Source organism: Marmota monax, unplaced genomic scaffold, assembly GCF_021218885.2.
Source record: "Marmota monax isolate L192 unplaced genomic scaffold, Marmota_monax_Labrador192_F-V1.1 WCK01_AAM20220418_F8-fsc00006, whole genome shotgun sequence".
Lineage (NCBI taxonomy): Eukaryota > Metazoa > Chordata > Mammalia > Rodentia > Sciuridae > Marmota > Marmota monax.
In genome coordinates, this window is record NW_026693712.1 from 32,471,087 (window position 1) to 32,496,779 (window position 25,693).

Genomic DNA, 25,693 nt, shown 5'->3' on the forward strand with positions numbered 1-25,693 from the left:
CTGTGTCTTTTGATTGGTGCATTTAAGCCATTAACATTTAGGGTTACTATTGAGATATGGTTTGTATTTCCAGCCATATTTTATTATGTGTGTTACTTAACTTGATTTGTTTTTCCTCTATGCTTAGTTTTTCCTTTACTGTACTACCTCCCACTGTTGGTTTTCATTGTTATTTTTCATTTCCTCTTCCTGTAATGTTTTGCCAAGTATGTTTTGAAGAGCTGATTTTCTAGCTGCAAATTCTTTTAACTTTTGTTTATCGTGAAAGATTTTTATTTTATATTCAATCCTGAAGCTTAATTTCGCTGGATACATGATTCTTAGTTGGAACCCTTTTTCTTTCAGCGTTTGAAATATGTTGTTCCAGGACCTTCTAGCTTTCAGAGTCTGTGTTGAAAGATCAGCTGTTATCCTGATTGGTTTACCCCTAAATGTAATCTGCTTCCTCTCTCTTGTGGCTTTTAAGATTCTCTCCTTATTCTGTATGTTGGGCATCTTCATTATCATGTGTCTTGGTGTGGATCTCTTATGATTTTGTACATTCGGTGTCCTGTAGGCTTCTAGTATTTGGATTTCTTTTTCATTCTTTAAGTCTTGGAAGTTTTCTAGTATTATTTCATTGAATAGATTGTTCATTCCTTTGGTTTGGACCTCTATACCCTCTTGTATCCCAATAACTCTTAGGTTTGGTTTCTTGATGTTATCCCATAATTCTTGGATGTTCTGCTCATGATAATTCTTAACATTCTCACTGAGCTGTCTATGTTCTTTTCAAGTTGAAAAACTTTGTCTTCGTTGTCTGAAGTTCTATCTTCTAAGTGTTCTACTCTGCTGGTAATACTCTCATTTGAGTTTTTAATTTGGTTTATTGTTTCCTGCATTTCCAGGATTTCTGTTGGTTTGTTTTTTAAATCCTCTATCTCCCTATTGAGTTGATCTTTTGCTTCTTGGATTTGTTTATGTAATTCATTGTCAAAGTGATTTTTCATTGTCTGAATTTTAGAATTTTTCATTGTCTTCCTTGAGACTCCATATCATCTGAAGCATGTATATCCTGAACTCTTTGTCTGACATTCCATCAGCTGCAGATATTACCTCATCTAATGTTGAATTGACCTGTATTGTTCGTGGTCCTTTCTTTCCTTGTCTTTTCATACTGCTCATGATTCTTTCTTGCTTTGTGAAACTGTTGTGTTAATGTTTTTCCCCTTATATATTTGTATTGTTCTTGTATTGCTCCAAAATCCCTCTTTTGCGGAGAAAGACAATATTGACAGTTCCCAATATCAACAGTACATTATCTAAGCACAAGTTTTCATTATTAATACATTTATAGTTAGATTCTAAGTCTATAGATATCGGTTTTAATTATTACTTAAGAATATATTCATTAGTTTCATAAAAGGTGTACCATATCTGGTGGCATATAGAAAACTTAATTTCAGACGAAGGATGTTATACTTAGAGGGAAAGGAGTGAGCGTATGAGGTTAAACTAACTTAGCACCTTTGGAGAACTCTAACCAATAGACTGGTAATTTATGGAAGAATGTATAGAATCAACTTCCTATCTGTATTTAGATAGTTACTTTATGTATAGATAGAAAAAGTTAGGAGATTGAAAGTGGGATAGAGAGAATACGAATGAAAAAGAAGAAAAAATAACAAGGAAGAAAAGATAAATAAGAGAAGGAAAAGGAAAGTAAGATATAAATAAAGAAAAAAATGGGGGGAAGGTGGGGTATATGCATTTACTCTATATTATATTACTTGGTAATTCAGTTGTTCATGCACAGTTCTTGGTTTCACATATGTTGAAGTTGTGGAAGAGAGAGAGAAAGAAAGAGAAAAAAAAGTCTCTCAGAACACTGTTTTCCTTGCTTCCAGTAGGTGGCGTTGTCTATTCCTAGCTTGAGCCTCTGTATTCAGGGTGGTGGGTATAGCCAGTGTGAAAGGAAATGAGCTTCCACCTGTATCTTCCCTACTCTAGTCTCTGAGGTAGAAACCAGGTGCCTGAACAGTTGTTGTTTTGCGTTGATAGGTACAACCCCCAAAAGCTTGTGGGAAATATTTTGAGTTATCGTAGCTAAGGGTGGGGGAGTTGGAAACCAGGTACCTGGATCGGCCGCAGGACCCTGCTGGTAGCCACACCCCCTTTGATGGGTTTTAAAGGTTGATGGGCTTCCTCCGGACTAGCACACGGGGTGGGGCCAGACTTCCTCCTCTGGTCTGGCTTGGTGCCTGCCAGGAGTCTTCCTCCTCCGGTCTGGCTTGGCGCGCGCCGGGAGTCTAAAGGCTGATTCTTATTGAATGAAACTTGTGAGAGTACCCTGAGCTAGAATCACCTGGTTAATACACTCCCAGACTACTCACACACTTAGAATGAGGGATAATAGATATTGCTTTTAGCTGCTACTATACTTCATGACTATAACTTTGTTAAGGTCTGTAAACAAGTCAAGATGGCGTCTGACATTTTGCCAGAGGGAGTGGTTTGTGAAGTAACGCCAGCGAGCCATTAAGTGTGGAGATTCCTTATTGGTTGACTGCTCTATCTAGTTTATGTTAATTAAGATAAGCTGTGTGTAATGTATATATACTCCTCCTGTCCTACAATAAACAGCTCCCACTCCTGCTGTATCAATGTACACAAGTTGTTCGTCACCGCCCCCCCCCCCCCCCCCCCCCGGTTATTTTGCTGCAGCCGGACTACGGCATAACTTGTACGGAAACATTCACTAAAAATACACGATTTCCCACTGAGTTTAATTGGCAAATTGGTCATGTCTCAGTCAACAAATTATGTAATGGTCAGTACTTCAATTCTGTTAGGTATCATTGGTGAACTTGTGTAGTGTTTTACTAGCAAAACACTACATTTATTGCCACCTCTTTTTAAAAGTTATCAATAATGAATATGTTTGATTTCCATTTTAAGACTATTTTGCTCATTTTAATTCCTCATGATGTTCATGTTAGTATTTCAAATAAATTTGCCAATTTATACAAAATCCTAGGATTTTATAATTAGATTATGTTAAATATTTAGAAGTGATATTTTTCCAAATATCACTCAAACATGAATAAAAGATAAATTCCTTCATTTTAAGATATTTTCATGATTTCTATCAACTATTATCTTGAAAGTTTAAATGTAGAAGTCTTACTCATCTTTATGAGATATGTTTCTTTTTATTTGATATTTTAGTCTAGAATGATACTTTAATATTTTTTTCATTTGACATATTTCAGAGGCACCTTTATCGTGATAGGAATACCTTATATAAGATCTACTTTCTTAATTTTTTGTTATATATTTTTGAATTTCAGCTGTATACAGGCATAGAATTTATTTTTTATATTAAATTTTCATCCAACCATCATGATAAAAATGTTTACAGAGTCTAATAAATTCTACATGCCCTTGGATTTTCTACTTACACAAAAATTTCCACTTCTACAAATAGTATTATTTGTGACTACTGGAAGTTTATTTATTTTTTACTTCCCATCTTTATATCTCTTTATGATATAGTATATCTCACAGTAGTAATAGAGGGTGTGTACAATAAATAGAGTGCTGAATATGAGTATTACATCATTCCAAACCTACTCCATACACCACTTGCTTGAGAAGTTGAAAAACGAGATGTTATTTCTAAGACTTCAGTACTGCTGGGGAATTGAATGTACTTATATGAGATTTGCCATTTATAGTGGTAGCAGCACCAGTATTAGTAGTAACATTGATAGGGGACAGACAGACACAAGTGGTAGGAATGCGAGGTTAAGGGAATAATTCTGTAAAATGTGTCCACCATGCTGACTCCCACATCCTTTGTTTTCCAGGAAACAATCTTACCTGCAGGCCTGCCTGGCTTAGATAGACAGGATATGTGAGATTCCTCAGCAAACTACCTGTTATAATATCAATCTCAGGGAGCTAAAGATAATTCTCCTTGGTCATAAATCTGTAAGAGCAGATTCCCATGTCAGCATTGGCCGAAGTAAGAAAGTTGTCATGGCATGGCATTTCACTGAACCTAGTTACTTTTGATAGTATGGACATATTAGCAACATTAATTCTTCCAATGTATCCTGCTTTTGCCGCAGTCCGGCTGCAGCAAAATAACCGGGGGTGATGAACAACTTGTGTACATTGATACAGCAGGAGTGGGAGCCGTTTATTGTAGGACAGGAGGGGTATATATACATTACACACAGCTTATCTTAATTAATATAAACTAGATACAGCAGTCAAAAAATAAGGAATCTCCACACTTAATGGCGTGCTGGCATTACTTCACAAAACACTCCCTCTGGCAAAATACCAGGCGCCATCCTGACTTGTGTACAGACCTTAGCATGCTTTCAGTCCAAAGTCAAGAGGTGGACCCTGGTGGAACTTTCTGGAAAATTCCCTGGGACCTCCAATAAAATTAGAGGGCAAGAGAAATCTCTCTCCTCTCTGAGAGGACTCACTGTCTCCTTCAGAGTGTCCCCTTTATCCCTCTCCCATACCTTTTAACAAGTGTATGTCTGAGTGACATGTCTGAAATCTTTCTTAGTCTCAAAACTCATGGTTTGATAAGGGGCCTTTACACTGCCTCAGTTTCTCAGAAAGCCCCAGTCCAGTAAAAATTATGACTTGATGTTCTTACCCTTAAAATAAAGACATGAATGGCTGTTTTCTAATTTCAGCAACAATAACAGTGTTGGTAGCAAGGGCTATTGTATTGGCACAATTTTAATTCTGACTTCAATAATGCTTATATTGCATTGGTCAGTTCTCTACTATATTGGAGTCAGATCAATAATACTAGTTGAGAATCAATTTCTTTGCTGAAGCCTATTTCCTGTATTGCTAATATTATTATATTACATTTTCGAAGTAGATTCTGTTTCTTCTCCTCAACCCTGAATAATAAAGTATTTTATAGAAGAAGTGGTTATGGTCTTCAAATATAATAACCTATAATAATTTGACATGGTTATACTTGAAGTTAATATTCACCCCCAAATTGTTAGAAAGTATTATGTTAGCAATTTTCTCCCTATTGGAACTATTTTCATAAAATTTAATTTGTGGATTATTAGTCTGCTATATATAAACAATTAAAATTGGAATGAGTTTGCTGAGACTATAAAGTTGAATGACTGCTTGGGGTACAGTACAGAATTAAAACAATAATTAAAAATTCTGAATTTTAAAATCTGAATGGCACAGAGAACTAATGAATTTATATAGTCACCTTAAAAAATTCTCCCAAGTTTTGTAATCACAAGACCAGGAAAGAAATAATAACAAAAAAATACATAATCAAATTCTGTGAACTGCTGATAAACGTTGTAGCAAATAGTATTTTCCAAAGATGAGTACAAAATTGTCTCTCACTCTGTATGATCTTTAGAATCATAAACTTAAGCTAGTAGTTTTTAAATTTAAGGTATATATTTAAGTCTTATTTTGATTTAATTTTGAATAAATTGTGATATAAGGGTCCAGTGTCCTTCTGTATATGGATGGAATATCCAGTTTTCCTAGCACAATTTATTGGATGGATTATCATTTCCCATTTTGTGTTCTTGGGAGCTTGAAGATCAATTAATCACAAATGCATAGATTTATTTCTATTTCTCTGATTTGTTCTGTTACTTTGTGTCTATTTTTATGCCTGTACCATGCTCTTGAACTACTATAAACTATAGTGCATTTTGAAATCAGGTAATGTGATACTTCCAGATTTGCTCCTTTTTACCAAGATTTCTTTCCTCTCTAGAGCTTTTTTGTAGTTCCATACAAACAGATGGACTGCATTTTCTATTTCTGTGAAAAATCACTGAAAATTTTATAGAAATTTTACTAATATTACTTTTGATAGTATGTACATATTAGCAATATTAATTCTTCCAATGTATGAAGATAAGCCTATCTTTGTCTTTTTCAACTTATTCTATCAAAGATTATTCCAGAGTACAGGTCTTTCACTTCCTTGGTTGAATTTATTCCTATGTATTTTCTTTTTTTGAAAATGCTACTATAATTGAGATTGTTTTCTTGCTTTCTTTTCTAGTTTATTGTTAGTGTATAGAAATGATATTCCTTTTTATGTGTTGATTTTGTATCCTGCAACTTTACTGAATTTGTTTACTAGTTCTCATGATTTTTTTTTTGTTGTTGTTGTTGGAACTTATCAATACATACTTGATCTAAAGTTTGTTCAGATGCTATATCCTCTAGGAAATGCAGTGAATTTTATCTTTAATGCCATTTTTACTTGGAGAATTTTCTTGGATGAAAGTAACATTCATGGAGAATAAGAATTCAATATTTTCTTGGTAATCTTGTGTCACTTTTATTTATATATTACAAATATATGAGGATGAACATATTCTTTGGTAAATGTGAACTCTACAATTTCAGTTTCCATTTTCTTCCCTAAAATCACATGTACTTTTAAACTGATTGTTTCTTAGTGATCCTATTAAATTTAAGTCAGTAATTTCCATGGTGATTTCTTGAATAATTTTTGAGTGGGGAGTACAATTTTAACAAAAGCCACATCAGAATTTCTATTTGTGTCTTACCCTTCTGAAGGCCTACTATAGAATACATGTTAGAATGAAATTCCTAAAATTTTAAGTAAGATAGATATAATTGTTTGGTATGTGACTTTTGGGTACATGATAACTCAGGGTCTGTTATTGTATCAAAATAATTTGAGTATGAATGATCCCTTTTGGGGAATTTTGTTAACTTTTCTACATACATGTATGAGTACACCACAGTGAATCTCACCCTTGTGTACATCCAAAAGACTAGGTCCCTAATCAGAGTAAGATATATTCCATGCTTGCATAATTATATCAAAATAAACTCTACTGCGTGTATAAATAAAAAGAATCAATAAAAAAAATTCATGGTTTGATATATAGAATGTAATCTATAGAAATTGTGGCACAGAGCGTTCAATGAATGATTTTCCTTTTTTTATTCTCCCCTTTCACTTTTAGTTTCTTGATTAGGAAAGCATCATCTGTGAATTCTATACATCTGAAGGACCTAAGGTGAATTCCTGCAGTGCTTAGCCATCATTCAGACACTTTCACATGAAAATCACAGTCCCTTCACATAAAATATCATTCACTACTTCTCACTACTGATTATAGCACTGATTTGTTATTTGCAACAGTGGAACTGGAGTCATATGCAAAGGTTTGTATGATCATTTTTCCTCTGCCATGAAATCTCATTCTGTATGTATAGCAAGACACCAAGATTCTGCATTTTAAAAATATTCTCTAAGTGACTCTGATAAACACTCAAGCTTTTGATTAGAGAAATTAATATAAGCCTCTTTTCTCTGGTCTAAGAAACACCACACTAGGAAAAAAATCATTAATGGGAAATGAAAAGAAAATAATTTTGATTCTTGATTAATAATACAATGCTATTGGCAAAAGTATGCATTTGAGATCAAGATATGTAACTCATTTTTCTCAGTAAGACTAATGGTTTAGTGTCATTTTATTTTGCAAATGCATCAATGCACTTGAAGATCCAAACATTAAACATTAAAATTAATACAAAACTATTTATTTTCCAAATATTTCCTTTCCATGAGCTGGTTTTTCCTGATATGTTTCTATAATACTTAGATTTTTTTCCTTTCATTTTTCTCCTTACATACTAGAGTAACTATAAAATCTAAAAAGAGACAACTCCTGGTTAAATGTATTGTAATAAGGGAAATATATTTCTAGTGGGAAAAAAGCTTATTAAATAGCTTTCCACTTATAACTTCTTCTGTAAGATTATCCTTTTTAAATGATTTTTCCATATTCTCTTAGTGTTTTTATAATTTTAATGTATCACAAGTATAAAGCTTTAGTGAAGGTAGTTTTCATTAACAGAAACCTTAGTCATTTACAACCCAGAATTTTTTTTTGTTGAAATATGAACAGGAAGGGTATATTGGGCTTATGATATTTGAAAATTTTGGTTTCATTTTTTTTGTGGAAAAAATGTATGTTTGTACTGTTGCTACTATTCCCTTGGGTACAATAAACTGAATGGTAGCAAATGCTTTTATGCTGTTGCCAGAACCATGGGGTTCAGATTTAGAAATTGAAATTTGGAAACTACCTTGAATCAAAATAAGTGATTAGCATTAACATTGTTTAGCTAAGTAGCTAGGTTAGGCTCTTTTGGCAATGATTTCTCTTGAAAAATGTGTCTAATTTTCTATCCAAAAGAATATATAAATATAAATTAGATAAGAACAGAGACATCATCAGAATAAATGGAAAGCATGAATTAAGAAAAGATAATTAAAATAAAATCTGTATTGCTATGTCTGCACATATTACTACAATAAAAAATAGACATATAGATCAAAAGATATTAACTAGTTTTTTATTTGTTATTTTTAGTTATGCATGGCAGTAGAATAAATTTTGACGTAATTACAAAAATATAGAATATATTCCTGTTCAGACCCCAGTACCTCTTCTTCCTCTTTCCTCTTCTCACTTCCTACTCTCTTTCCTCTATTGATCTTTTTATCATTAACTCACAGTTTTTTTTAAAATTGATTTATTGTGGATGTACACAATGCTTTTTTATTTTTTCAAAGATATATCAACAAAATCTTGTAATTTTAGTAGAGATAAAATATGCAAACAAAACAAATCAGGATTTAATCCCAGCCCCACACCCTGGGGCTGGGATTGTGGCTCAGCGGTAGAGCACTTGCCTAGCATGGGCATGACCCGGGTTTGATACTCAGCACCACATAAAAAAAATAATAAATAAAGGCACTGCGTTGTGTCCTTTTACAAAAAAGATATTCTCTCTCTCTTTCTCTCTCTCTCTCTCTCAGAGAGAGAGAGAGAGAGACACCCTAAATGCCAGTAGTGACACAAAAGAGGAACAATTCAATTAACTGAAAGAAGTAAATGGTAGTGTTTAATAAATTGTAATGCCACATGATAGAAAAATCATTGGAATTCAACTAAGAGATCAATTAAGATGATAAAATCTTGTTTGTGCCCTTTAGTTTTCTTCATTTATGTGTCAGTAAGTGTCTGTAATTGATGATCTATAACGTGTTGTGTATAGATAATGATCTTTATTTTTGCATCTACAAAAAATAAAGTGTACATAAAAATGTGATGTAATAATGTACTTATATTTTAGGGAAATACCTAAAAACATGATCATTTATATTTAGGTAACTCTATATTTGGGATCAAATTAACAAGTAGATGAATTGACAGTCTGCAATCACCAATATATAATAAAGTGTTGTCTCCAGCAAATGAAGAGAAACATTTGAAGTAGAATGATAACATTGAGAAAATCACTTTCTGTTTTCATAAAGGTAAAATTCATTCACAATGATAGCCTTCAGCATTCATTAATCTTATTTCCAAAGGATCAACATATAACATAATTGATTATAATATACTGTCAGCATACAAGTTATTAGGACAGCAAGGAACAGCACATTTACCTATAATGATTAAGTTCCACATTTAGGTATTTAAATCCTTTTAAGATCTTAGCCTCATTTTGGAAGTAGGCAGGAAATTCTGGTGCAGCACATTTAATGTTAACTCCCTAACTTAGATGACATATTGAGTTTTCTTCAGAATTATTTTTTCTGAGAATATTTAGCTTCATAATTATTTCATGCACTTTAATGAAAAATGCTGTGCATTCTTTACAATCAGGTGAAGCAACATGTGTTCACAGAGAGAATTAATCAGAGACATGGAAAAGAGTCTGCAACAAAGACTCTGACTTCAAGGCATCCTGAATAGTACTGTGGATTTCAACCACACTCATTAGCAATTAGTTTCCATATCTAAATATGGCAGATGGCAAATTGTTCTTCAAACAGTAAACACAAAAATAATTTTAAAAGTCAGTGAACAACAATAACAGAGAAAAAGTCTTAAAATAATTTTTCCAAACAAACTAAGCTCCTTTGTGATTAGCCAGTTCACTATAATCACACATATATATTTTCATGCTGAAAACTATTATGTTACATATTATTTTATTTTATTCAAGCAAATATTGATGTTGATACCATCTTTAATTTATGAAAAATTTGCTGACCCAAGGAGAAGATAAGTAAAAGGATTGACTCCATACTACTAGACTGTTAATTCAAAAGTGGTATTTGCTTAATTACAAGGCAATATACCATTCTTAATAACAGTATGTCAGAAAAATGTCATGCTAGAAAATAAAAAGTGATTTAGAACAAAATAAATTGTAGTCAGTTGGTATACTCTTCATTTATCTGGTTGTTTTCCAGAAAACATCAAAAATGTTTGTTTCCCAGAAAACATCACAAAAGTGTGCTTTAGTAAATCAGTGGGCTTCTGCAAATGGTAACTCTGAAATGAGTTAAGAATCTAAACAGTTAGTGTTTTTAGAATATTTAATATTTATCCCGATACATTATAAATTATTACAAATATTACAGAAAATAATCCCCATGTTATAACCATTTCTATGTGATTTATTTATTTTTTTTTACATAACATGAAACACATCCAAACACTAACTAGCCTTTATAAAGGTCTATCCCATCTTGAAATGCTAATGCTTATCTTTTTTTTTTCTCCATATATGAGATTAGAATAGGAAACTGCTTCTTTGGAAGCTAAAGGAAGAATGTAAAAAAACCTTAGCATAGTTTTTCAGCTCAGAGTATGTCAACTGAAAACTGTAATTTGGAGAGTTGAAAGATCAGAAGTTTGGGGAACTTAATTTCAAGAATGTAATTTCTACAAGAATTACTCTCTTTAAAGTTCAATAAAGTAACAAAATGTTAAGCAGTTCAAAGAAACAGGTGATACTTCTGTGCACTGGTACTATAAATTGTGACTGAGAGGAGGTTTTAGGAGCTCTCTGAAGAAGGTCTTCAGTAGAGGGTGACTGCCACTTAGTGCTGCACTGTTCAGCTGAAGAGAGATGAGAAAGGCTGCTTCATAGTTACCCACATCATAAGTAGAACATAGATTCATACCCTGCCTCCTGTCATGATGTGCACACTTCTTGTAGTGCATATCTCAACATCACTGTGTTTCTTTAACCACATTTCCTTTATCACAAATTCCAGAAACAAAAGACAAAAACCATAAAACAGCTATCAAGATATAGCATTTATTATTCCATGTTGCAATAGAAGACTGCAGTAGTTGAATATTAGTCTCACCTCCTTGTTGGTCAGTTTTTTAATTTATTGTTTTTAGTTGTACATGATAGTAGAGTCTATTTTGACATATTCTACATACATTGAGTATAAATTTGAAAGCATGGGCAATTTATTTTGTTCCCAAGGTCACATTTTTTAGCTATAAAACGAATGTTTTAATGCACCTTAACATATGTTTGTGAGGATTAAAAGAAATGAAATGCACAAAATGTTCAGAAGAATATGATATCTAAGGAGTAGAAAATAAATGTCACTCTTTGATAAAACTATTTGTGTTGTCCTTCTATTTACTGGAAATCTGATATGTGAAATAAATGTAATAGAAACATGTAGGATACTAGAAATTTGACTGGTATCAACTATCTGTGTGCACTTATGTTATATATGATTCTTAAGTGATATAGACTTATACTACAAACATAGAAAGAATAATAAAATGGATTAATTTAGTTACCTGAAGTAAGAATTAGGTACATTTTACCACTTCTCTTAGACATATTTTAATCCTAAAAAATCTAAAGTCTGTGGAATGAAATCTTGAACTGATTCATTTTATCCTTCCCTTCATAATCCATTAATGAATACATTAATTGTGAGAAAAGCCACTACTCTTACATAAATCACTGGTCTCACTGATTTGTATCTCTGGAAAATCCTGTCTAAAACAGTGTCTTTTAAATTTTTTCTTATTTGTTTTAATTAGTTATACATGATGGTAGATTGCATTTATACACTTTGATATACATAGATGGGATATAATTTCTCATTTTTCTGATTGCACATGTTATAGAATCACATCAGTGATGCAGTCATATATGTACACATGTTTCACATATGAAATATACTGTTTCATTCTACTATCCTTCCTGCCCCCAAATTGTCTCCCCTCCCCTCCCCTCCCTTCACTCCTCTCTACCTAATCTAAAGTAATTCTATTCTTCCCTAGTGCCAGCCCCATTATTGTGAATTAGCATCCACATATCAGAAAAAACATTTATCTTTGATTCTTTGGGATTGGCTTATTTCACTTAGCATGATGTTCTCCAGCTCCATCCATTTACTGCCAAATGCCATAATTTCAATCTTCTTTAAAGCTGAATAATATTCCATTGAACATATAAACCACTTTTTCATTCCATTCACAATTTTTTTTATCATTTGTTTTGGCAGTGCAATAACAAAAGGTGATCTCAGAAAAAAAAATAGTAACATGGGGACACTACTCAATCTCTATTTAAATAAGTTGGCTCCATAGTTTAGCTATTGTGAATTCAACTGTTATAAACATCTACATGGCCTCCTCAGTATCTTTTTAACATAAATGTAGAAGAAGAAAAACACAGAAGAATTTTGATACATATTAATACATATTGTCTTTTAGACTAAAGCAAAATCAGTTACTGTCATTAAAAATGTTTAGTTTCATCTTGATGCGCATTTAAGAGTTTCCTTCTTGACAGTTTGAATGCTATATTTCCTGTGCATTTACGTTGAAAAATAAAGTAGCAACTTAATTAGGAGGAGAAAAATAATGTCACTTAGATGTGTGACATTCATCACTCAAATGTTAACAGAATAAAGTCTCCAAAATTTATTGTTGATAGCCCATTAGAAGCTATGAATCCTCTGATTAATTAAGTCTATTACCAAAGGAAATTACTCACTTGTTCATTCAATTGAGTATGAAGAAAATTCTAAATAGTTCATATAGGTAAAACAAAGGTTTTTAATCTGTACCATACAGAATGGCTATAGACTCATCTTAATAGAATATAATCTTTAAAAATGATTATCCAGGAAACATCCAAAATAAAAAGAAAGTGTATCAAATATAGGAGTATATAGTGTGGGTGCTATGGATACTAAATTATAACTAAAATTATAGAAAATTCAATTATGTGTGTATCTTTATTAAAATGCTACAGTGATAAGTATGTATTTCAATTTACTATAATTTTAACTGTATTTAATTCATCATATGTTATGTGTTTCATATATATTCACTGAAATCTGGAAAGATTACTATGGGTATGTCAGCTGCAGCTTTAAAGACTGGTAACTTGGGCAAGCAAAATGCTTTGTTCATGATATTATAACAATCACAGGTGAAGTTGGAAGAAAATCCAGAACCTTACCCCAACCCTACATTCTTCCCTCATGGAATAGCATCTGTGTAAAAGAATCAAGAAGCTTGAAAGAGCCCTTTGTGATCAGCTAAATTACACTCATACCTTCATGCAGATCTAATTATTCATAACTGGTAGCTTCAATCATTTTTTTCATTTTTTTAGCTCCAAGACATTTTCTTATCATGGTTCCCAGTAGTCATGAATACCAATGAAGGATGGAGAAAGAGAGGGTGCAGTAGGGAGGGAGCAGAAGAAGAAGAAGGGTCTGGAAACAGATACTTCTAAGCATACAATCTCTAATCAAATTCATTCTCTTCATTTTTGTGGATGTGGTTATTTTAAAGAACAATGAAAATGTCAAAAATATTAATAGGTTATTTTCTGGTCATTGAACACTATATTTTATTTCTTAAAAGTTATTAAATAAAGAAAGTTTATCATATGTAATTAAATATAATATTTTTGTTACAGTTGTCTGATCTGGTTATTTGGGCTTGGTTATGCCTTTCTCATCCTAAGCATCACTCTTCTTTCATTAAGTAATCACGTTTTTTTTGTTTGTTTGTTTGTTTTTCTTGCACATTGCCTGATCTTTTGTGAAAGAATAACTTTTCTGAACCACCTTTACAATGTTTTTTTTATTGTTGTTGTTTTTATCATTTGTTTTGGCAGTGCAATAATAAAATGTGATCTCAGAAAAAAAATTGTAACATGGGGCACTACTCAATATCTATTTAAATTCAGAAAAATGTAGCCAAGATGATTCAGTAATTTTTTCACTAAAATTTAAATTTTCTATTTCTTTGCATTTGTAGAAAAGCCATTCAATGTAAAAATTGTAATATTTTCCTGACATTTAAATTTCATTTCCCATCTATGTGTTTAAAATTTTTGTAATAACAGCTTTTTAGAGATTTATTCTTAATTACATTTTGTGTCACCTGCTGAATTTTTCTTCCTATCAGTTGTGACCTACAAAGGGAAAAGCACACAATTGTAATAGAGATACCTGACTGTCATTAACCAAGCAACATGAATGACACTGGCTTTATTAATAATGAGGCAAATACACATCATTTAGCTCCTTTTATGAGGAAAAATGAAATACATAGATTCCTGTATGATTTATTTTGAAAAAAAATGTTCAACCCACATTTAACCTGTAGATTACAGAAAATACAAAGAACAGAATAAAGTAAATTATGTAAGGAGAAAAGCCCCAGACACCACTGAAATGTGCAACGTTTTATATGATAACTGACTGGCTCACTTTTTAAAATTCCTTTAATGATGTGTTCCTATATGAGCTTAGCAATTTGGTCAACTTCATTCCCTGGTTCATCTCCTTTCCCTCCCATTCTCTTTACCCAATTTTACTTACAAATATAATGCACCAATTAAAAATAAATAAATAAGTAGGAGGCAGACCAATAGAGTGAATGAAGGGCATCAGGTGGAAAGAGGAAGAGAAAGAAGAGGGCAGTGCTGAGGACTGAAATGGAGAAAAGTCAGTTATATGCATTTTTAATTATCCAAAATGAATCTTACTATTATGTATAACTACAACTCACTCAAAAATAAAAATGAATACATAACACAAAGATTCTTCTCTTTTTGTTTCCTACTGAAAAATATCAGTATATCTATCACAAATACAAATATCAAGAAAGGAACATATAGAATCACCAACTCTCTATGCCTGCAACAAAACTAAAGAAGTTACATTACAAAATATAGGGTAGTAAATGATAAAAGAGCAAAGTAGGTCTCCTACACCAGTCTTTAAAGAGTTATTTTAGGATGGAACAGAGGAGACTTTCTGAAGTTCCTAGAAGTAGAAATGAAATTTCATACCAGAGGAACTCCTGGCTTGAAATGGACATGATGGGTAACTGGTCTGGAGCCTGGAGGGTCACAGCACTGGCTACTGGAGAGGTAAGATGAAGGACTGGGATGGAAAGTGCAGAGAAACACCTCAGTAGTTTGGAAAAGAATCCTCTCTTAAAATATATGCCGTGACACACAACTAAATCAATCAGGGTCACTCCAGGTGAATTGGTCTGGCACAAAATAATCACCCAGAGACACAAAAAAAATACCTTTTCAGCGATGGCTTCTCGGCCCCAGCTCCCAGAAGAGAAGCAAGAGAGGAAGGGGAGAGAGAGAGAGAGAGAGAGAGAGAGAGAGAGAGAGAGAGAGAGAGAGAGAGAGAGAAAGAGAGAATATACTTGAAGCCCTATTGATTGAGGGAAAGACACTGGAGAAAGTTCCACCCAAATAAGGCAAGGGATTGGGCTTCACAGGTGGGTGTAGCCCAGTCTCATTGGGTGATGCCCACTCCCAGAGCTTCATTACCCTGCCAGGTGGAGGTGAGGTCCACCTGTTTCCCCCTTCAGTGGAAACCAGTCTTACACCTCCATTGCTCAAGGCTAAGGGTCTGTGTTCACTCCTATATGGCAGCTTCTGACAAACATAAATACAAATTATACCTGAAACTGTTCTTCAGAGGACTGGATGTAATGGGAAAAATAGATAAGCTATATAGAATACTGGGATAGAGTAACAGAAAAATAAAGCATTGTTCATTAACCCCCCCCCACCAGTTTCAATTATACAAAATGACAATGTATGTAAAAAAAAAAGAAGGCAAGTGCCGAGTATAATAATTATTTGATGTCAAATTGGTAGAGACAATATTGACTTTTATCTTCTTCCTCTCTCTTATAACTATCTATGAGGGCTTTCTGTCACACATACACACACACACACACACAGAGAGAGAGAGAGAGAGAGAGAGAGAGAGAGAGAGAGAGAGAGAACAGGAGGAAGAAGAAGGAGGATAAGGGGAAGAAACCAATAGTTTTAACAATTTCAAGGGTCTCTTCATGAGTACGAAATAACAAGAGACCCTCCTGAAATTTCATTCACTGATACACCCAAATTTATTATACCCTTTCTTTAAAATTAAATAAATACCCCTTACATAATAATAAACTTGCATTATAACTCCAGTTTCATATTCTTGTCCACACAATAGACATAAATTTCTCGATAAGTAGGATTTCATAATTTACTTAATTCCTACATAAAATTTGAAGAAATGTGTGAGTATACTACACTGCTTCAAAAGAATATTATTTTAGAGAATAATAGAGAGCTATAATGGAGATTAATTCCTTAACCTTATTTTGGGAGGCTGAGAGTTTTTAATAATTATAAAATAAAATGTATTCTGACTTTTTTGCAGCAGGACATGGATTAATTTTCTTTGTTCTTTTTTAAAATGAAATAATTGTGGACTTTAAAAATGATTCTAGAGAAATATTAAAATGAGCTAAAATTTGGACCAAATCTTTTTTTGCAAACAGTCATAATCAGATTTTAAATTACTGCTTATTAATTTTTAAAATGTCAGAATTTTATGACAATAAGATCATTTGTAATTATTTGAAAATATAATGAATGTTACCTTGTGATACTTTTAGTAGAAATATAGTTGTTAATATGCAATTATAGATAAAATTAAAATGCATAAAGCTTTACTTAATTACTTCATCTATATTTACAGTTAGTTTAATAGACATTATGTGGGCCCTTAGCTTATCATCCTAAGCCAAGCAATTTCTGGTGGGTGGGTAATTATTGGCATTGTGAATTTATAAACAAAAGTGTTTGAAATATAGAAATATTTTCAGAACATTTATTTCTCTGCTAAATATTTCACACAATTCAGAAACCAGAAATATGGTGGCTGTTCCATATTTTAAATGTCTGAATGTATTCTCTATTTTATTCTAAGGGAATTATGAGTCACTTCTAAAGTAAGATATGATAAACTGAGAGCCTTATTTGAATTGAGATGTTGAGACAAAGAAACTGTTCAGAAATCTCATCTTTCTGATTTATTAATTTATGCTGAATATGAGTCTTTCCAATCAGTGCAACTTAAAGAAATGAACCTAGCCTCATAAAATCTTTACTTATTCCAGAATGCATTTAAAAATCATGATTCCAGAGACTGAGGATGAAGCTCTGTGGTACAGATTTACCTGTCATGTGTGAGGTTCTGGGTTCAATCACCAGCAACACAAACAACAATAAATTTTTTAAAGATATAAAAAAAATGGTTCCATCTGAAATCTCTAAAATGTCATGTTTCTGTTCTCTGTGTGTATGTGTGGGTTCACAACACACAAACACACATTCATATGTGCACCATTGTGAATGTGTGCACTCACATATCCAGTGTTCTTTCTTGTATCAAAAATCATCCTCATAAACCAGTTTCTTTCTTCCTTAAATTAACATCCCTACATCTTTTAGATAAAAGGGCTCTAATAAAATCCTTTTTCATACTAAATTGTCAGCATTGAAAAAATATCTTATTATTTCTTCTTTCTCTTTTTAAATTTTTTAAATTTTGTTTTTTTAATTCTAATTAGTTATATATGACATCACAATGCATTACAATTCACATATAGAGCACATTTTTTTCATATCTCTGTATACAAAGTATATTCACACTATTCATGTCTTCATACATGTACTTAGGGAAATAATGTCCATCTCATTCCACCATCTTTTTTACACTTCTTGGCCCATCTAGAGTTCGTGTAATATTCAAAATGCTTCCCCTCCCAACCCCACTATGAATCTGCCTCCTTATATCAGAGAAAACATTTGGCATTCGGTTTTTTGAGATTGGCTAACTTCACATAGCATTATGTTATATCCAACTCCATGCATTTACCTGCAAATATCATGTTTTTATTTTCTTTCATTGCTGAGTAATATACCATTGTTGTTCTTAGGTAGAATTAATATTGTCAAAATGACCATACTACCAAAAGCACTACACAGATTCAATGGATTCCAATCAAAATGCCAATGACATTCCTCTTAAAAATAGAAAAAGCAGTCATGAAATTCATCTGGAAAAATAAGAGACCCAGAATAGCCAAAGAAATCCTTAGCAAGAAGAGTGAAGTAAGTGGCATCACTATACCAGACTTTAAACTACATTACAGAGCAATAGTAAGAAAAACAGCATGGTTTTGGCAACAAAGCAGACTGGTAGACCAGTGTACAAAATAGAGAATACAGAGGCTAAACCACAAATTGCAATTATCTTATATTAATCAAAAGCACCAAAAACATGCATTGGAGAAAAGATGGCCTTTTCAACAAATGGTGCTGGGAGAACTGGAAATCTATATGCAACAAAATGAAATTAAACCCCTATCTCTCACCATGTACAAAACTCAACTCAAAGTGGACCAAGGACATAGGAATTAGACCACAGACCCTGCACCTAATAAAAGAAAAGTAGGCTCCAAACTCCACCATATTGGATTAGGCCCCAACTTCCTTAATAAGACTCCTATAGCACAAAAATTAAAATCAAGAATTAATAAATGGAATGGATTCAAACTAAAAAGCTTCTTCTCAGCAAAAGAAACAATCATTGATGTGAATAGAGAGCCTACAGTTTGGAAGCAAATTTTTTTCTTTTTTAAAATTTTAATAACATTTTACTTAATATGGTGTTTTATATATTTTATTCAAAATACTATTTTAAATTTTGACCAATATAAAATATTTACTGGTTTCAAAATTTTACTATATTGTATTTAGGTATGGGATTATTTTGTCTTTAAATCATGATTGAGCTATATTAAATTTTTCAAATTAAAGTTCTTTTTTTAATGATTCTTAAAATTTGTCTCAATTGTAATCTCCTCTATATTTTAAACATCTCTTTCCAGAATTCAAATATGTCCTAAGACATATCACTGTATTTTTGATGCCTCATGTATCTCTGGAGCATGTTTGATATCTTTTTGTTTAACAACCAATGAATGTTCTGTTTCTCATATGTATTGAGATTGCAGTTTAGCAGTTTAACCTATTAATTGAATGTCTAATTCAAAATCTCTCTTTTCTTTATTTGATTATCTTGTGTCTTAAATTTATATCTTATAACTTCTAACCCTAATGTATGTCTAGCTCTCATTGCAAAATTAAATTTCCTTTTGACTTTGGGTCATGGTGGTTTATTTCTGTGTGTGTGTGTGTGTGTGTGTGTGTGTGTGTGTGAAGATGCATTTTTTAAAAGACAGGAATATAATAAAATCTGTATTGAAAGTAATTCTTATTTAAATAATTTTCATTAGTTGCCATAAATAATTAAATGAGGGAGACCAACCCCCTTAGTGGGGTTATATTATGAATTGTAGTCAGCTTCCAGTTGGAAATCTGACTTGTGATTCCAGATTCTAAGCAGAGTCTCTGATTTTCTCATCCTCCCAGTATTATGACCAAAACATCATATTGTCTCTCCTCCCCCTCCTTTGTGGTAGGTATTCTCTTTTATATATTTTTGGAGACAGCATATCAGTGGCACTTAATCTTACACAGTTTCTCTCAATTGTGATTTTTCCATCTTGATTTGGCCTCAGGTTTGATTTCTTTTCTTCTTGTTAAAAAAAAAAAAAACCTAAACAAGTGTGATATAGTTTGTTTTCCTTGGGCCACCAGCTACACTTGCTCAATGTATTTGCTATTTGCATGTAATTTTGGCTTCTAGGTATTTTTCTAGCTTTTCCTTGTTATTGAACAGCACAATTGATGGCAGATATCCAAAAACTTAATTATTGATTTATATTAATATAGTTATTCCTTAGTACCCATGGGACATTTGTTTCAGGAACCCAGTGGATACCAAAATCAGAAGATGCTGAAGTCTGTTATATAAGTGGGCATGGTCTTTGCATTATAACAATGTGCATTATCTCATACATATAAATCTCCCCTAGATTACTTGCAGCCTTCATACAATGTAAATGCGATGAAAATAGCTATAATGTATTTTTAATTTTCAGGAGAATGGAACTCTTTTCTGAAATTTTTGATCCTTGTTGCTTGAACCCATGGATATAGAAACAATGGATACAAAGAGCTAACTAAATAAGATAGAAAATTAAGTTAAAATTGGTGAACAAAACCTTATAGCTATTGTAGAAAAACAATATTTTTGTTCACTAATGTAAGTAAATTTGAAATTATTTTTGTAAGCTTATTTTGTAAGCTCTGAAATATATATTTTATTCCGTTTTCTTCCACATCCAAAGATAAAGCACATATGAAAATAATTATTCTTGGAGCAGGTTAGTGTTTAAATATGATGGCTAGGAATTTTACAATTTTCATTTTTATCATTCTAAGGTACACTTTACCAACAAATAAACTTTACTTCTCAGGATATGGGAACTTAACCAATCTCTTTGAAAACTTCAATTGTCTCAATGATAATTATTAAATTAGAATAATCCATGATCTTTTGACAATGTATAAATTAAATTATTTAAATACATTTAAAATACAGACTAAAGCAAGCTTAAGAAACACAATTCTGCATTTTTTAATTAAAGAGGATTCACTCCCCCCCACACTTTTTTTTTGGCTTTTGCTTTTGAGTAAAGCTCAAAAGAACTTTTGAAAGATGTCAGGGAATATTTCACACACACTTTTCCATGTCTGTAAGTTCTTTCTCACCACTCCTCCTTCCAAATTACTGATCAAATAAGTAAATTGACCAATGTTATACTAAAGTATTAAGAGAGGATTGAAAAAAAATTAGCTTTTTCTTGCTCCAACATGAAGTCTTTTTTATTTGAGAAAATATGCTTTATAAAATTCTGAATGGCAGTTCTACACTAATTAATTTTGAAACAGTGGTAGGTACTACTAAATTGGAAAAGTCATTATTTCTCCCTACTATACTGTACTGTGTCTCTTTATTGGCAATTAGAACCTGATTGAGAAATCAGCATAACGGAAAATCAGTGAATAAAAAGCATAAGAATTGTCTTCTAGATATTTTTCCCCAATTCATGTCATTATCAAAGATGTATTTTATCTTTATTATAAGAGAGCTATTTTTATTTTTTTCTGACTTCATTTTTTAACATATCAAGGATTTCTAGAAATCCAACTTAGTTCCCAAAATAGTTTTGAAATGTAAACATTATATCATTTTACATATTGTAAATAAAGAACTATCTTAAAGAAGAAACACTTCTTAAAGAAATTATTATAACATAGAACAAAGGATTTATTCTCTTTGAGCCTCAATCATCTCATTGTAAATGATAATGTGGGGGTCTAGTTGAATAATACCTATTAGTTTTCCTGAAGGTAACTCTTGTCTTTATTTTGAGGTCTCTGAATTTTGATCATTTAGAATTTCAATAATTAGTTTTGTATAGAATAAATAAATATTTTATATTCATCTGTAGATTAGCATATTAAGTGATGGGAGATACCATAGCTATATGGGAAATATATGTGTAATATGTCCTGAAAATTTTTAAGCATCATACAGCACAGGAAAATTTTAAACTATATAGTTAGCTTATTATAATCATTGAAATTTAAGCATAGTAAATTTATAAACTTCAATTTCCACCTAATTTACTTAAATTTTCTTTCCTTAGATAATTTGAGGAAGGAACATTTTAGAAGGAAATAAAACAGAGCACTGAGTGTAGTCATTTACTTTTTGTTGATCACATAATGTGTAGCTTTTTGAACTGTTTTCTAAAATTCCAAAAGTTGAAGTTCTTTTCTATTACACACTGGTTAAGATGAGTCTTTTAGTTAGATCATCTTGCATAAATTTATCCTAAAAACCAATGAGGGAAATTTACAAGTTAGAAAAATTGCAAAATCCTTCTTATGGAAGAAACTGTGCCTTCATTTGGGAAATGGAATGGCTAATTTTATTATGTAAGATTTTTTTTTTCTCTTTATGTGTTTGATTAGTACAGTATATTAAACACTCCTGAAATCTCTTGTACTTTCACAGTTCTCACAGAAACCCTCACTTATTTTAGCATATCTTCCTACATTTTGTATATGTGAAATAACTTGGCAATTTAATATTAATGGCTTTGCTTCTTATTTTAACACAATGTCATGTTTTTATTCAGCATTCTATTACAATTCTATGTATGCACCTAACCACAGTGAACATTTGAACTGAATCTCCTCACATTAGTAGGAAAGAAAAATATGGTAATTTCCAAACTAATATCTGGCAGCACTAATTAATATATGTCATTAACTTCTTAAAACCCAGCTAACTGGCAGCCTGACCATTCACCCTAAAAATAAACAAGCATATTCATTTTTACAATACTAGATCCTGAATCATCAGGTCCCAGATCTTTTTCTTGAACACAAGGATGCTAATTAGGGAAAGACAGGCCCAAATTCCTAGAATTGCCATGGAAGAAGGCATTTCAACAGCAGTACAAAGATTCCAGATTTGATTGAAAGGAGGTTGAAAACAGCTAAACGATGATGCTCCTCAGGGAGTTGTGTAGAAAATCCAACTTTGGCAAGGCACAAAGAAAAATCTTGCTTGCTCTCATTTTGCTTAATCTTTAAAAACAGGCACATCAGTTTTAAAATTTTTCTTTGTGATACAATTTGAAACCATCCACACACTTTAGTGTGATAGTCATACTATTTGGGAGGATGTTTTATAAGCTGCAAATTTCTGATTTTTAGTGTAATTATTATGAGTTGTTAATTGTCCTTTTCTTGGGGTGGAGAGGTCTTGTCCCAAATTTTGTATGGCATGATATACTTTGTTATAAAGAAAAGATAACACTACATTTCGGAATAACTAAGCTCCAGTTCCTTGTTGATGGATATGTGTATCTCTACATCTGTGTCTACATCATCTACATCCTATCCACACTATAAGTCTATGTGTATCTGCATAGACTGTGTGGATGAACTCTCAGTATGAAATTCCAAGTGGTGAACTCTTCTAGCATCAATTCTCAGTTGTCCTTCTGAATTAGCAAGTTTTATGTTTTCCTTACTGTATCATAAGGTTACAAGAAGGAGTGCTCATATGATTAAATTTTAGACTTTAGATTGAGACTACCTGAATGAAAATGCAATTTTTTTGTTTTGCCTAATCTTTTTAAATTATTTGTTATAAATGAAAATGCAATTTTGCCAATTAAAAGCTAAAATGCTTAGTATCTCATGCCCTGCTGTCCCCATCAGAGACAGTTACATTATTTCCCTTCTAGGGTTTTTATGTAATTAAATGAGTAGAGTATTATATTAAAATTGAGCATATGGTTATTGTTATAAATGTTTTTGTTAATTAAATGGAAACATGTAAAGAAACTTAGAACTCTTTCCCCATTTTTCAGTATGAATAGCATAATCTCAGTTTTATTTGTGTATGAAATGTATACATATTTAAATAAATATTTGAATATATCTCAAAAGTATAGAAAGTATGAGAGTGAAATAAAATGTCTCTCTTCATAAATATTATTCACATAGTTAATAATTTCTATTAGTTTTTGTGGGTTCTCAATAGAAGATGCCATTTTATAAATTACTTTTCATACAGTAAAATGCATCAAGAAGCACTTCCTGAACTTACATAAACATGTGTTTCAACAACTGCTTAGTACTCTATCATGTATAAATGCTGTTATTTATTTAACATTTTATATCCTCAACATAGTTTGTTTTCTAGTATTTACCATTATATGTAATGCTGTATTTACCTTTAGTTCTTGTTTAATATTTATAAATATATATATACATATACATATGTATATATATATATATATATATATATATATGTGTGTGTGTGTGTGTGTGTTATATGTGTTTTATATCTCACATATACATATAAATCATTGTAATATCAGGAAAAAGATTCAAAGATATATGATATATTCTCTCACCAGCAGTAAAGTATCAAGGCATATTGCTGACCCATTCTATGGAACATTACAACTTTACTCACATAAGAAAGGTGTGCGATTTTTGGAAGGATTAAGAGTCAGTATGATGCTGAATACTGGCTTCAGCTGGTCAATGATAACAATTAATCTATGTAGTTCAATTAAAGTTTTTCTGTTCAATTTGCAGCATTTCCAGCAGAAGTGCTTTGAGTACTTGGTTCATTAAAAATTGAAAGACATTTATTTCATTTAGAAAACTTATTAGATGTCAATTATTGGAAACAGATTTAAAACAAATATATTTGGCTAAGAGATAAAGAGGAAAGAAAATGAGTATGCCAACATTTGCCATTTCACTATATTAAGTAATTTGTTAGAATATATTTCCATTTTTTTTATAAGAAGTACTAATATGCCCTTAATGAAAGAATTTAGACAAATGCTTGGGTGCTAGGTGTATCATCATTACCCTAATTCATCATGAGGGAATTGTGGATGTTTATTCCAAATATTCATACTATGTTCTAGATTTCACTTTTTAATACCATATATACATCAAGTTATGAGGATATTACCTGTGAACTATAAGGTAATTTATAATCCTTTGCAATATTAAATTTCATTTATGACAGATTCCATTTAGCATGGTGAGTATTCTATAATGACAATATCATATTCTATAGTAATGCGTGTATTCTATAATGACAATATCATATTCTATAGTAATGCCTTCTGAAAGTTACTTAGGATTTTAGGCATAACCAAATATTTTGTGTTGGATAGAATAAATTATAATTGATTAACCATAAGTAAAATATTGTGCATGTAAATTCAATGCAAAATAATATGAATTAAGGAAAGAAATCCAAACAGTAATTTTTAAGTTTGGAACCAAAATAGTATAATGCACATAGTTAATATGCTGAAGGAGGGGGAATGATCGAAAAAATTCTATATGAGGATTTTCTAAAACTTATATTGAGAAAATAGATTACAAAATCAAAAGGCAAAGTTTAGGGGTTGTACAGTGGCAGAGTATATTTAGTACTCATAAGGCCCTGGGTTTTTTTTCCCCCACCAACCTCCCAAAATAAAAAGGCAAATTTGAAAACATAAATTTTGAGGCTTAAACTAGTATTTGCCCTCATAATATTTTACAAATTACAATTCCTCTAAATTCAATATTTCAGTAAATTTTTTAAAATCCACCTCTAAATTTATGAAATTGCTATTAAATTCACTTATGCATTACTTCTAAGTAATTACGTTAAAAATAACATAAGTGTTTAAAAATGCTCGCTCTCTCCTTCTTGTTTTTGATTTTTTTTCCTAGATGAAAAATGTCTAAATAAAGACCAAAATATTGTCCACACAGTCATTTATATTAGTTATTTCACCTGAAAATTGACAAGTAAACAACAAAGAATTGAATTGCGAAAAGAGAGGAAGATGGCGGCGAGGGGAGTGCATTGCCCCCGTGTGCTGCTTCACTGTGTGGGAGTATGACAAGTCAGGACGGCTAAAGGCTATCTTGTTAGGAATTTCCA